Below are 13,201 nucleotides of genomic sequence, written 5' to 3'. Positions count from 1 at the left end.
ATAATACTCAAGATTCCAGAAATCCACCACACGAATAGAATATTAAAAGCAGCCAGAGAAAAGAAGCAGATCACCTATGAAGAACAAATCATCAAAATAACAACAGATTTATCAACTCAAATTATTAAATCGAGAAGAGGCTGGGGGGAAATAGTCCAAGCCCTGAAAGAGAATAACCTGCAACGAAAATTGAAAATCTCTCTCTCTCAAAATTAATGGAAAAACAAGATGTTTCCAAGACAAAGAGGAACTGTGGGAGTTCATGGCCACCACCACAACCCTACAGAAAATACTGAAGGATATTATAGAGAGATAGAGAAAAAAATACCAGGATTCCAGCAACAGTGTTAGAGAGGCCTCAGTGAACAGGAAGCATTGTGGAATGAAGGAGAAAAATGCACAAATAATAGCAGAAAAATAGAATAGCAGAACTGAGGCAGAGACAGTGGGCTATAATTTTTAACATAGATAGCCTAGATACACTAACAAGGAGAAACACAGGCAGAGTAGATTAGGAGCAGGATCCATCGAGATGCTTTGAATAGGAAATATACCCAACCTGAAAGAAGGTTAATAACCTGAAAGTCAAAGATGAGAAAATGAAGCTCTAAGTGACAGGGAACCAGAGAGAAATAGGAACAATCATCCAGCAGCCACAGATAGGTTGGAAAGTTATGAAACTTTTGTGCAGTATAGAACTACAAAGCTAGAAGGAAGGAAAACCTTGTGGCTTTAGTAAGTAAAAGAGAACAGCTCAAGATCAAGCTCAGGGGTAAAAAGAGCAACACTCAGATAAATTAGGGTTCACCCCCTAATCTAAAAGCTAAAGGAGTTAGTGGGACCCAAAGTACACAAAGCATCCTGAGAAAGGGAAAGGTGAGGAATCGCCTGAAAAAGGAAGGCAGAGGACATTGTTAATAGTGTATTAGGATTTAAAAGCCACAGGAGTCTTATCGCCCTGCTTAGTTTGATTTTATTTCATTCTGCTCAGTCTACTCATACTAGATTTGAGGGCACAGAGAGCTACCCCCAAAATAGCAGGCTATACCATGGTAACTATCCTTAATTTCCTATTAACTTAAATGAAGCCCTGTGTTACTTACATTGTTTTACTATGACTGATCTTATTTGAAGCTGGTTTGATAAACTGCTGTTTTGCCTTGACTGATTTTATTTGAATTTGGAATGCTTAATGGTGATAAGTCTAAGATAGAGGCAATCACTCTGAAGATGACAAGTTGTAATAAAATGCCCATTCTGGTTTGATTATTAACTGCTTTTGAAGTCCTACAGTGTCCCCAAAGTTATGTGTTTCTTAAAGTATCCATGTAATGCTATGTTCAGTTATTATATGTCTGATGATGTGGACAATTCCATTGAAAATAACATGGGAAAGCAGAGTAACTACTGGAGATCACCTAATATTGTGGTTTTATATATCATTTTCATTCCATGTTCTTCTAAGAATTTTTTTGTCTTGTTACGATCTATTTTTCCCTATAATCCAGAAAGGATAGATATACAGATAGAGATTCACACATGGGGAGAATTTCTAAACAGTTTGCAGGAACAGAGTATATAATTTACGATGTAATGACAAATACTCTGATGAAGAAGAGACACTAAGATACCCAGTGCTAATTCAGTAACATTACGATATAAAATCTAGCAAAACTATTATTCACTGTTCAGAATGATATTAGTCTAGTCTTTTACATTCAATTTCAGTGTACGTAAAGATAAGGACAGCTATTATGAAGAGAATGAAGGACATTAGGGCAGTCACTATTGACTTCCCTAATGTCAGGTCTTGAAGACCTAAAAAGTCTTCATCATCCTGTTATGATTAGATTAGTTCTATAATGTGCAATATGTATTCAATGCGTGTGAAGATGGGGGCAACTATTGGAAGAAAACTAGAGACAATAAGACAGACAGTGAAGATCTCCAGTGGACTTGCTTTGAAATCGTGCTTCTTAAAATTGTTTCCTTAATATTTGTTTTGTTCTGTTTTGTTGTGTTTAATCTTACCCTCTTTAAGATATTTAAGATTTTGAAATTAGCAAGAGGCATTATAGTAGTCATTGTTATCACCTGGTATTTTGTTTTTAAATCATATACTATGTCTGTTCTTGTTTTAACTGATACTATTTTGTTTTGTCACATTTGGTTTTATTCTCTTCGAACAAAGTAATAAGAACTGTAGGAGTAAAAAAACCTAAAATTGTTATGTTAAAAAAAAACCTAATTGTTATGTTAAAAAAAAAGAGGAAAACAAAGTGCTCTAAAGGATATAACTACATGTATGTTTAATTGTGTAAGACAAATAACCATACTAAGTTTTTGTTGGATCATTGAATAGAACTGTTTGCAGTCTCACTGTTTGAATGTCCACTTAGGATGCTTTAATTTTGTAACTTGATCAGCGACTTCTAAGATAACAATATGTAATCTATTAACTAATGATTTCTATTTGTTTTTTTTTTTGAAATTCTGTATTACTTCTACTCTTTTTTGTTTTGCTTTTTTCTCTTTAAATAAAATTCCTTTTTTGAAAAAGAACTTTCAATAGAATTTTTATTCCTTGGATATCTCTTTGAATATGTTTTATGTATTCTACTTGTTTTCTATATTGTTCATTCAATGTTTCCATTATTTTCCCATGCTCTTGTACTATTTAATCTATGTCTTGTCTAGCTACACTCATCAACTTCTTTATTAAGGGTTTTATTTCTCAGTCTATGTGAGAAATTATTTCTAATTTGATTTCCTCTCCAGTCTCCTGGATTTGTTTCTTTTTTTCATTTGCTATCTTTTCATAAATTTCAGATGTATGACTTTTAAAGTGCTCTATTAAATGTTTTCCTGTACTTGTTCCTGATGGACTAGATATTTGAGATTGTATTTTGCTTGTTCATTTGTCATTTTCACCTTTCAGGCTAATATTTGGTCTTTCAATCCTGCTAGTCTCACCTGTCCGTAGTGTGTATATTAGGGTCCTACTGTGTGGTTGATACTTGTCCAGTTGCTGAGTACCACAATGAATAGAAGGCCCAGTCACCTGAATTCATCCTGCATGTGCCTTTGAGTGAGTTCTATATTCTTCCTAGACTCATAGTCTAGGAGTATTGATGTAAGTCAGCCCCTAGTTTCTGCTGTTACTATGTCTTCAGGTTGTTCCAGACCACCAGATATACCTGTCTATAGTGTTTGTCTTGGTTGGCACCCTACTGTGTCACCAGGTGTCTCATAAGCCTTTTTTATTTTCTCCGGGTAGGGGGAGGTCTTATTGACACACTCCTCAACCACCTGATGTTCTCTGTGTGGAGGAAAGACTCATTCACCCTCTTGCCAGGCTCGTCAAGGTCCTAGAACTGGAGGAGACTTTGTTACAGCTCCTGTTTACCCACTGAAGTCCTCTATTTTAGGGACAAACTCACCACACTGATAGAAACCTGCTGAGGTCCTCTGTTTGGATGAGATGTTACTGAGTCCCCATCAACCCAGCAAGGTTAATCAAGGAGGGGCAGTCAAAATCTCCAGTAGTACTAGGTCCCGGAGGTGGTACAGGGAAGCAGGTGAGGTGCAGCTGCCCTCCAAGAGGGAAGTCTGCCAAGGTCTGAGGTCAATGCTGAATACTTTAGTTCTTTGTAGAATTTCTATGGTTTTCATTTGTCTTCTTCAAAACCTGAGAAAGTGCAGTCAGAGCAGGCAGAAGCAGCTCCAAGAAGGAGCTCAGCTTAGTGCCGCATAATGTGCTACCTGTTCATATACAAAGAACAACCTCTAATCCTCATGAACTCAGATGGGCATCCAGCCTGCTTCTTGCTTCCTTTTAATGGACACTGAATATGACTCATGCTAGGTGAGTAAACCGTAGATCTTTAGGAATTATTAATCTTGTGTTATTGTGTCATTTGATTAGTGCAGTGCCAATGTTCAGTAGGACAGTCATACAGTAATTAATCATTGGTTAATATTTAGGTCTTACATTGTTTTCCTATCACAAACAGTAATAACAAAAATAAAAACAGGAGGGATGTTTTGGAAGTGATGGATAGGATTAAAGCACACAATGTGTGATCAATTGGCAAGTGTATAGTTGTCTCTAACCCTATTGAGTTACTACATTAAAAATGTAAAACTTAACATGTGTCTTTCATACTTCAAATAGTTACCAAAGAGAAAGAAATTCTAGAGATGGAATATACAATATTCATACTTAGGAATCACGTGCAGCACACTTCAAATTTATTCAGTATAGATGTCTTGTTATGTGCTTTCAACCACCTTAAAAATACATATGGTTCAAGTGAACATGTGTTCGTTAACAATCCATTGGTATCATTCAAAAACCAGTGCCCTGCCAGCCAGCAGGCAGATACTTGAAATGAGGGAGTAGCAGGAGATGAGGTCAGAGACACACCCAGGGGCCACACCCTTCTACCAGAAATTCCTCCTGCAGCCAGGAGTGAGTTTGGACCTCCGGTGGTAAGGGGTTTCTGAAAGTTTAGAAAATAGTCAGATGATCCCATTTATTCAGAAATGAGGTTCTGAGATTTAATCAGAATCACTTATAGAGTTTGGTTTCTGCCACAAGGGTTACAAAACAGAATTATTTCATTGGAATTCAGCCTGCTTGTGCTTCTTAATCTTCCTTGTGGCCAAAGAAGGGCCTGAAGGAAGCATTATGTTAGATTCAAAAATCATGCAAATTCCAGTCTGTTAGTGATCTCCCCAAACAGCTGGCTTGCTGCAGATAATTGTGTCAACATCTCTTTTACAACCACTAGTGCTGGTCTTGCAACTCACCTTGAATTAGAAGACAGACTTTAGCTTCTAGAGCTTATTTCTGCCTCTAAGAAAGTTATCTGGCACTTGAGCAAAGACTGCAATACTTCTGAGTCTTTTTAGACTTGCAACTTCGATAGATTTTTGTACTAACGTCTATTTTACACCTCTCTGAGGGCAAATATTATCTGCAGATTTGTATCAGGAAGGGATGCAAATAAATCGTCCCTGGTAGAATAAATATCTTCCATGTTTATGGCTTTTGTCATTATTAGATATTCACTTGGTTTTATATATAATCCAGAACTCTTAATCTAAAATTCCCATGATCAAGGATATTTTTGTGGGGTCTTGAGATACATACATACATACATACATATACATATACATATATATATATATATATATATATATATATCTTCTACATAAAAACCATGTACACCTCGCTATTTCCATTGTGCAAGATAAATTTAGATAACGTATCCAAGAAAAGCACCTAAAGGTGTTGATTATGTAGGTAGAGTAATATATTGAATGCATTATATTTGTGTCAGTGAAACCTAAAACAGAGTGTGCTTGGGTTCACTATGTGCATGTAATTCAAAAGACATTTTATAGCTACAGAGAATTTCCTACACTATAACCTAAAAATCTGTTTCTAAACTGACTCCTTATTATTAAGATGCAGATTCATTTCCTTAACTTGAGTGATTGAGGAACTAAGAAAAAACTTTTTCTATTTTCATGTTACCTTGATTAAGTCACCTAAATTTTTGTGTCCATAACAATTGTGAATAACCAGAAACATATCTGCAAAGCAGTCATTAATGTCTACCTATCTATCTACCTAGCTAGCTATCCATCTATTATCTACCTATCTATATATCTATTATCTGCTTTTACTATATGAATTTCAGCCTTTGAATTATTCTCACTGTAATGATTTATGGGTCTTTTTATTTAACTTTTCTATTTAGTCAGATTGTTTATACTTACCCATTCTACTTTTATATAATGTGTTTTAATGACATGGAACAATAAAATATCAACACTCAAAATTACAAAACTCCACCAATTTTTTGGATGGACCTTCACTCAACAAAGTTAACCTCTGCTGCTATAGATGTATGACTTCAAATCTGCAAATACCTCAGTCCATTGTTTAAAAAATGTATGTGATCAATTTTTTAAAAATCTGTGGAGAGTTAAGGGTACACAGAATAAATTTAACTGGAAATGCCAGACATTCCAAAAAGAACAGGAAATTATTTCCAGCCACACTTAGCACATTGACAAGTAAAAGGCAATTCTTGTAAGAAAATTGTTCAGTGTACCCATGTATTTAAACTGGCGTGTCATTAACCTAGGTCTAAAACCTGGCCATGTTATACACAGGACATAACCGTGGATGTTATGTCAGCAAGCAGCTCCTTCAGGCGTTCTATTTTCAGAGCTGTGCAATTAAGAGGAAAGTAGAGTAGTTGAAGAAGTTTCAGGCAGTTTCGTTATAATAATTTGATGGGTTTTGCAAGCTTCAGACATCCTGAGTCATTCAGTTCCAGAGAGACTCGGTCTCATTTATTCTTTCAAACAGATCTTAATGTGTGTCAAGAAGAGTTCTAGTCACAAAGGACCTTTAAACAGTAGTTAGCGGAATGAGAAGACATAAAGCAGTCTCCTAGGTTTCCAGGCTGTGCAGCTGGGATGAAGAAAATCTGGAAATGAAAGTAAACACTTGGTTTTTTAAATGAGAATTTAAAAAAATCATTGAAGAAAAAGAGATGAAAACTCATAAAATAACTTGTGCCATAAATTTAGAAGTGTAATTTGTCATTTTATTGGTGTTTTAAAATTCTCTTTTTCAAAAAATGTGTGATGATTCTTGCAAAGTTAAAATTGCAGCCTTTAACTAATTAAAATGAACTTACTCATTTCTCTAAAGTGGCATGTTACGTGGAGTAAAATTAACAAGCATCATGAACATTGAAATTACTCTATATTTTGTGGTATAATAAATAGCATACACAGCATCTATTCCTATCTTTTTACTTCTGTATTAAAAATGAAATGCAAAGGATATCTTAACTCTCAGAACACACAGCAAAGATTTTGTAGAAAAACCCTAGGCTATAATTATAAGTCTCCTTTATGTGCATCACTATTTCTGTTTGTTGGAAATGTGAAAAATGTCACCTGAAGCAAAACAGACATCACAGTAAAACAAATGACGTGTGGCAGCCAGCGTGGAGAAGGAAATGGGAACCTGGTCCACAATGAGAGTTACTCTCTCTCCTCCTCAGAGGCGAGTGGTGGGAAGAGCTAGGTTAGTGCACCAGCAGTTAGAAACCCTCTGCACTGCAGATTTAGAGAGCTTTGTATCTTCTCGCTAAACTGATTCTTAAACTACAAAGCTGGTTAAACCCAGCTAAACTGCAGAAAAGCTCTGTCACAAGATTCAGACAAATTATGAGCACTGTTCTGTACACAATAGGAGATATTTAAATGTGGTTTATTTCCTCTCCCCCTTTTCCCATCAAACCTCACTGCTACAGCATCAAATGTATGTGTTGAATTCCTTTAGTTTTTACAGTGACCAAAGTGAACATAGTAACTGCTGTCTTCCAGGATTGTACATTTTCAAAGCATTTTCTGACTTTTCCAGGAAGTCTGTGATGTTTTACTCCTTGATTTTATCTCTCAATACAAGAAAATGTGTCTTCACTCAAGCATCTTTCTTTCTTGTGTCAATTGGGATGATTTTCTTTGTCTTATTTCTCTCTCTTTTATTTTATTTTTGGACAGAGCTTGTGATGAAGAATCATTTTTTTAAAATTTAATTTCATTTAATTTAATTTTAACTGTTTTTCCACTCTCAACGATAAGGACTATTTTGTTTATCACTTTAAAATGAAGGGCTATGGAGCAGCTCATCCACTTTCGCTGCTGTGTTATTTATTTACTACACACTCTATTACAATGACTCTTTTGCATTTTTTGCTTATTATTTATTATCTGTAAAAGTAAATGATTTGTTCCTTATGACCTTTCTCAAACATAATTAAAAAACTTTGGATAAATGGAAAATGTATAAACAAACATTCACAAATTCTTGTATGTGAAAACATCCACAGTGGGGAAAAATAAAACAAACCCATAAAACCCGAGCAATGTCAGGCTCCTGATTCATTTAATTAAATAAGAGGACAAGTGATGGGGGTAAAAGTAAGCATGAAGATCAGAACATTCTATAGAGAAATAATTGGAATCCAGAAATATCTGACATATAAACCTGTTTGCATGGTGAAGCAGTTTTTCTCCAGTTTTTCATTTGCACTAAATGCCATTTTCATGTTTATGAAAAATGCACTCATTCAACACACCATTATCATTCAGCAAGTGAACCATGTTTGATAAAATGTGAAGAAGAAGAGGAACAATCCTAGGAAGAGATACTAGGCACTGAAATACACTGAACCTGAATTCAGCTGCAAAATCCATAGTCATAAGTGTTTTGGCAGTAAAGGAAAACAGTTCTGGTAGAGATTAACTCCTAACTATTGAATAGCTCTTAGGCAGTCACATTCCTTTCTCAATTAGCATAATTTCTTCATCTGTGTGAAGAGTTAAATGCATTGTTATCTATAATGCCATTTAGCAGGAAAAGTACATACTTGTTTGTAAATAAACATGACCTAACATATATTAAAAGCAAACATTTTACTAAATGGTGAAATTAACCAAGCAAAAGGTCATGACAAGTCATCACAAATGGTGAAGAAAATGCCACACAAAGAGACATTAGTCTAAGTGATCCCTAAATAAGGAACAGCCTAGCCAAATATTACAGAGTCAGAGGAGGTAGCCCTGGGAGTTTGGTGATGCGATTTTGCATCTCAATAGGCACCGAACAACAGGCTATATTCAGGTTTTTATTTGCACACAGCTGATTTGGCAATCACTCTACAAGATATTCTAGTATATACATATCCTATTTTGTTTCCTAAAATTAATGAAGTAACTTTTTATTTCCAAAATGAATATTAGCATTAACATCCCAATACACTTTATATTTAAGTGTTAGAGGAACGTTATTGAAGGAAAGAAGAGCCAGTTCGTTCCAGGACTTTGGGAACCTTTCCTCAGCTCTGCTGCACCTGGACATCAGCCAACTCTGAGAGTATTGCAAGGGCAGCCACCTGTTCCCATGGTCTGATCAAATATTGCACAGAGTGACAATGACATGTGGTTTCTGTTCAAGGCACCAATAGCTTGGGGATTTTTGGTTCTAATTTATTTAAATCATGATTCTGAGCCCGCTGCCTGCCAACAATTTATTGGAATCTACAAAAGTCACACAGTAAAAACAAACAATTCACAAATAATCTGCCAAAAAAATTAGTTTCAACTTGCAAAAGCTGGCAGAAGTCCCTGCACTGTGGGTTTATTACTTTTTACACATTCTTTCTTTCCATTGTCTTTGGATAATGCTATTCTGTTGAATAAACTCCCCCTGGTCACGGACAGGCAACCCAGTAGAAAAACAGAAAACTGAGTGAGGCTCTCTCTGCTAGGCAGAAAGCTATTGTCATTTTTCATTTTCTCTGTGCATTAAGAAAAATTAAACAGGTTTTACCTCTAGGATTTGGAACCATTGTAAAACCCATTTAGAGGGAGCATTAAACCTTAATCCCTAAGTTAAAATAAAATGCACAATTTGTTTAATTGTAGATATGCTATTGAGCAACGTGAAGAACATTTACAAGATGGGAGAAATAGGATGGGAGAACGTATAGGCTTTCGTTCCTTCTTTGGAGTTCTTTGTGATTATTTAAGCAAAACCGCTGAGCAGAACACATCATCCTAAAGTCATTTAAATATATTTAGAAATGAAAATTTAATGTTTCTCTAAGGTCATGATGATCTCTTTAAAAGTTTCTAAGTTGGTTATAAAGAACGAAAAAACAGCCTAATTCCTAAACTCCATGAAGAAGATACAGATACAAAAGCTATGAAATATGAGCTCGACCTCAGAAAACAACTTCTGACCAAGGATCACAAATCATTAATAGAAAAATCACACACACTGATTTTACATGAAAAATAAATAGCAAAATTATGTGCATAGTTATCACAATTACCATGAGAGATATTAATGTTGATATTTCCTAAAAGAGGCATATAAAATATTCATAGAATAGTCTAAGTACACTGCTTAGTGTGTGGAAAACCCTGTTTCAGTGTTTCCCACAATTCAGAAATGAATGCAAACTGCATACAGGTCTTTGATGAGTAAATTAAGTCAGGAAACCCAAAGCATGATGTGGTTTGAGAACTGTGGTTTTATGTTGTGTAGCTAAGGAGAGTTGCATAATATTGAAGCCACTTGGATGTGATGACAACATTGGGAATCTGCTCTCTCCGGAGTCAAATGTATCCCCAGAGAGCAAAAGTCCTGGGTGTTCTTTGTAGGATTCAGTGTTACAGGCGGACTCAGGGCTCAGACCACTTCCATGGCAGAGAACTCAGTGAGCTTCTCTTTCCGAGGACACCCTCAGGGTACCCACAAACACTTCCCAGGACTGTGCCATTTTCTTTCCTCCTCATTGAGGATATTTTCCTCCCAGAAAACCTCAATAAACTATCTACTTGCTGACTTCCTCATAGGAAAATGAGGCAAATATTTCTTAAGGAAAAAAAAAAAAAAAACTAAGATTTTGTCATCCAAATCAGTAACTAGATTTGTTCTGTAATTCTGTCTAGTATTAAAAAGATTAAAAAAACAAAGAAAACCAGTTTTTCCAATAAACAAAAGCTGGTAGATTGCTACCAAATATTGTGAAATTTCCTGATGGCCACAGCATGCTTGCATTGAAAGGATCTAACGTTAACTAGTTCATTACTACTCAACAAAGCTGTAGCACCTAAACTCAACCCCAGCGTTGTTTTTTATTAGTCAGTGCTGTGGTATCTACCCATTTGTAGAAGATGTTGTAGAGACTGAACAACTACCTGAAGAAGAAGAGATAGATCTCCTGACACAAGATACAAGACTCTAGAATTACTAGAGGGAAAATTGTTTCAGAGGTAATGATTTCCTGAATAGGTTTCCAATGGCTTAAAAAAAAAATTTCATTGTGAGAACTGACAAAAGGAAGCACATCAAATTAAAAATCTTCTGAAGAGCAAAGGAAACAATCAACAGAGTAAAGAGATGACCTACAGAATGGGATAGAAATTCTGTCAGCCATTAATTTGGTGGAGGATTAGTATCAGGAATATATACAGGACTCCATAAATTTCACACAGAAAGAAAAGCAATCCAAACAGCAAATAGACAAATGAGCTGAACAAATACCTCTCCAAAGAACAAGTGCAAATGACCACTAATTGTATGGAAACCTATTCATATCCTAACTTATCAGGAAAATGCAAATCAAAACATTAAGATTTCAAAGCACTACCAGTCAGAATGGCTATTATCAAGAAAACAACAACAACAAAACACAAACACACACAAACAGATGCTAGTAAGAATGTGAGAATAAAAGAATCCTTATAGATTTCCAGGATATAATATGATTTACTATAGGGACTATGGAAATCAGTGTTAAGAGTCCTCAAAATTCTAAAAATAGAATTATCACATCCAGCTACTCTATGTTTCTCTGGAGGTGCAGAGCTGAAGGAATCGGTGTCGGATACAACCTGCACCCCCATGGACACGGCACTGTTCACAGCAGCCGAGGTAAAGTGTTGGTCCAGCAGACCATCAACAGATGAACAGTTTAAAAACAGGATGTATGTGACTATATAGTGGGATATTACTCCACCATAAAAACATGTGGAATCATGTGATTTGCAGGAAAACAGGAATATAGGTTATTCAGTTAAGCAAAATAAAGCAGATTTAGAAAGACAAGTATTAGATTTTCCTTTAATTTGTGACATCCAGGGAAGAAAAGGATGTGAGGGTAGAAGAGACTGGTGGCCATTAGGAAAGAGGACAATGTCAGGAGGAAATCTGTGATGGTTAAAAAACAGTAAAAAAGACCAATGTATGATATGTAGACATTCAATATGTAAATGTCACATGGAAAGTAATTATTTTCTACTAATTATAAATACTAATAGTCTTGGTAATAATAATACAACAAAAAGAAACAAGAATAACATGAAATAAAAAAAGAAAAATGCAAAAATGATCGGCAAATATACCCAAGAGAACATTCATGTAAGGTTGTTTTATAAAATGAAAATCACAAAAAAAAAATTGAGGAAACTCATTTACCAAGTACTTATCAAGCAGTCAGGCACATTAATTTTATTCAACCTTTCACTTCTCAAATGGTTAGTGGGAATTATCACCCTGCGTGCACACACACGCGCTCATACAGAGAGAGAGAGAGAGAGAGAGAGAGAGAGAGAGACAGAGACAGAGAGAGACAGAGAGAGACAGAGAGAGACAGAGACAGAGACAGACAGAGACAGACAGATAGAGAAAGAAAATCTAATTAGAAATAAACCAAGTTCAGTAAACCAGCAAAAGATAGTATGTGAACCCATTATCTTGGCCTCAGACTTCCCCCTTCTTTCACAAGGTCAATGCCATTGAACAGCTAACACTGCCCATGAGTTAGCCCAGAGGAAGTGGAGGAAAACTTATTTTATTCTTTATATCTAAGCTTCCTGCCTGAGATCCCTGAGACTCCTAACACTGTGTCCTGAAGAGAGCTGCAAACTCCTGTCTTGTGGGAAAAAGAAGCCAACCTCTGCGAAATATGTCATAGTAACGAAATGCAGCTAGAAGTGGTAAAGGGTTTGAAGAGTCTGACTTCCTGAATTCTGCTTCCAGGAGTGTCATTTCTGATATGAGGCTGTGGGCAGATTTCTTATCCTTTTTGTATCTAAATTGTCATTTTATATCCTGGGGTCACTCTGAGGCTCAATGGAGACAGTCTATGAAAGAAAGAAAGAAAGAAGAAAGAAAGAAAGAAAGAAAGAAAGAAAGAAAGAAAGAAAGAAAGAAAGAAAGAAAGAAAGAAAGAAAGAGAAAGGAATAATGGCTTATTTGAGCTTGTGTGTGAGTGTGTGTGAGTGTGTGCTCCTGTGCATGTGCATTTGACTGTTAAAATGTACCATTGCTGTTATTTTTACAGGTAACATCAGCCTTGTACATTTGAACACATGCTTAAACTCCTTAAGTTTAAGTTTACTTGTATCTTAGGAAAACAAAATCACATTTATTTCAAAATTTTGAAAAGTATTACAAATTACACAAGTTGACCTATGTAAGACACCTGGCAAATATCTGGCAAGCAGCAGACTCTTAAATGCCATGTTTGCCTATGATTTCTATTTTCTGGTTCCTCTCTCTTCCCTATTAATTTTTACCAACCTAGTCACTAACTAA

Source organism: Cavia porcellus, unplaced genomic scaffold (genome assembly GCF_034190915.1).
Source record: "Cavia porcellus strain 051 isolate PalLab524CR breed Dunkin Hartley unplaced genomic scaffold, mCavPor4.1 scaffold_9, whole genome shotgun sequence".
NCBI classification, from domain to species: domain Eukaryota; kingdom Metazoa; phylum Chordata; class Mammalia; order Rodentia; family Caviidae; genus Cavia; species Cavia porcellus.
The sequence above is the reverse complement of the archived record's forward strand: the minus strand, read 5'-3'. Positions refer to the sequence as shown.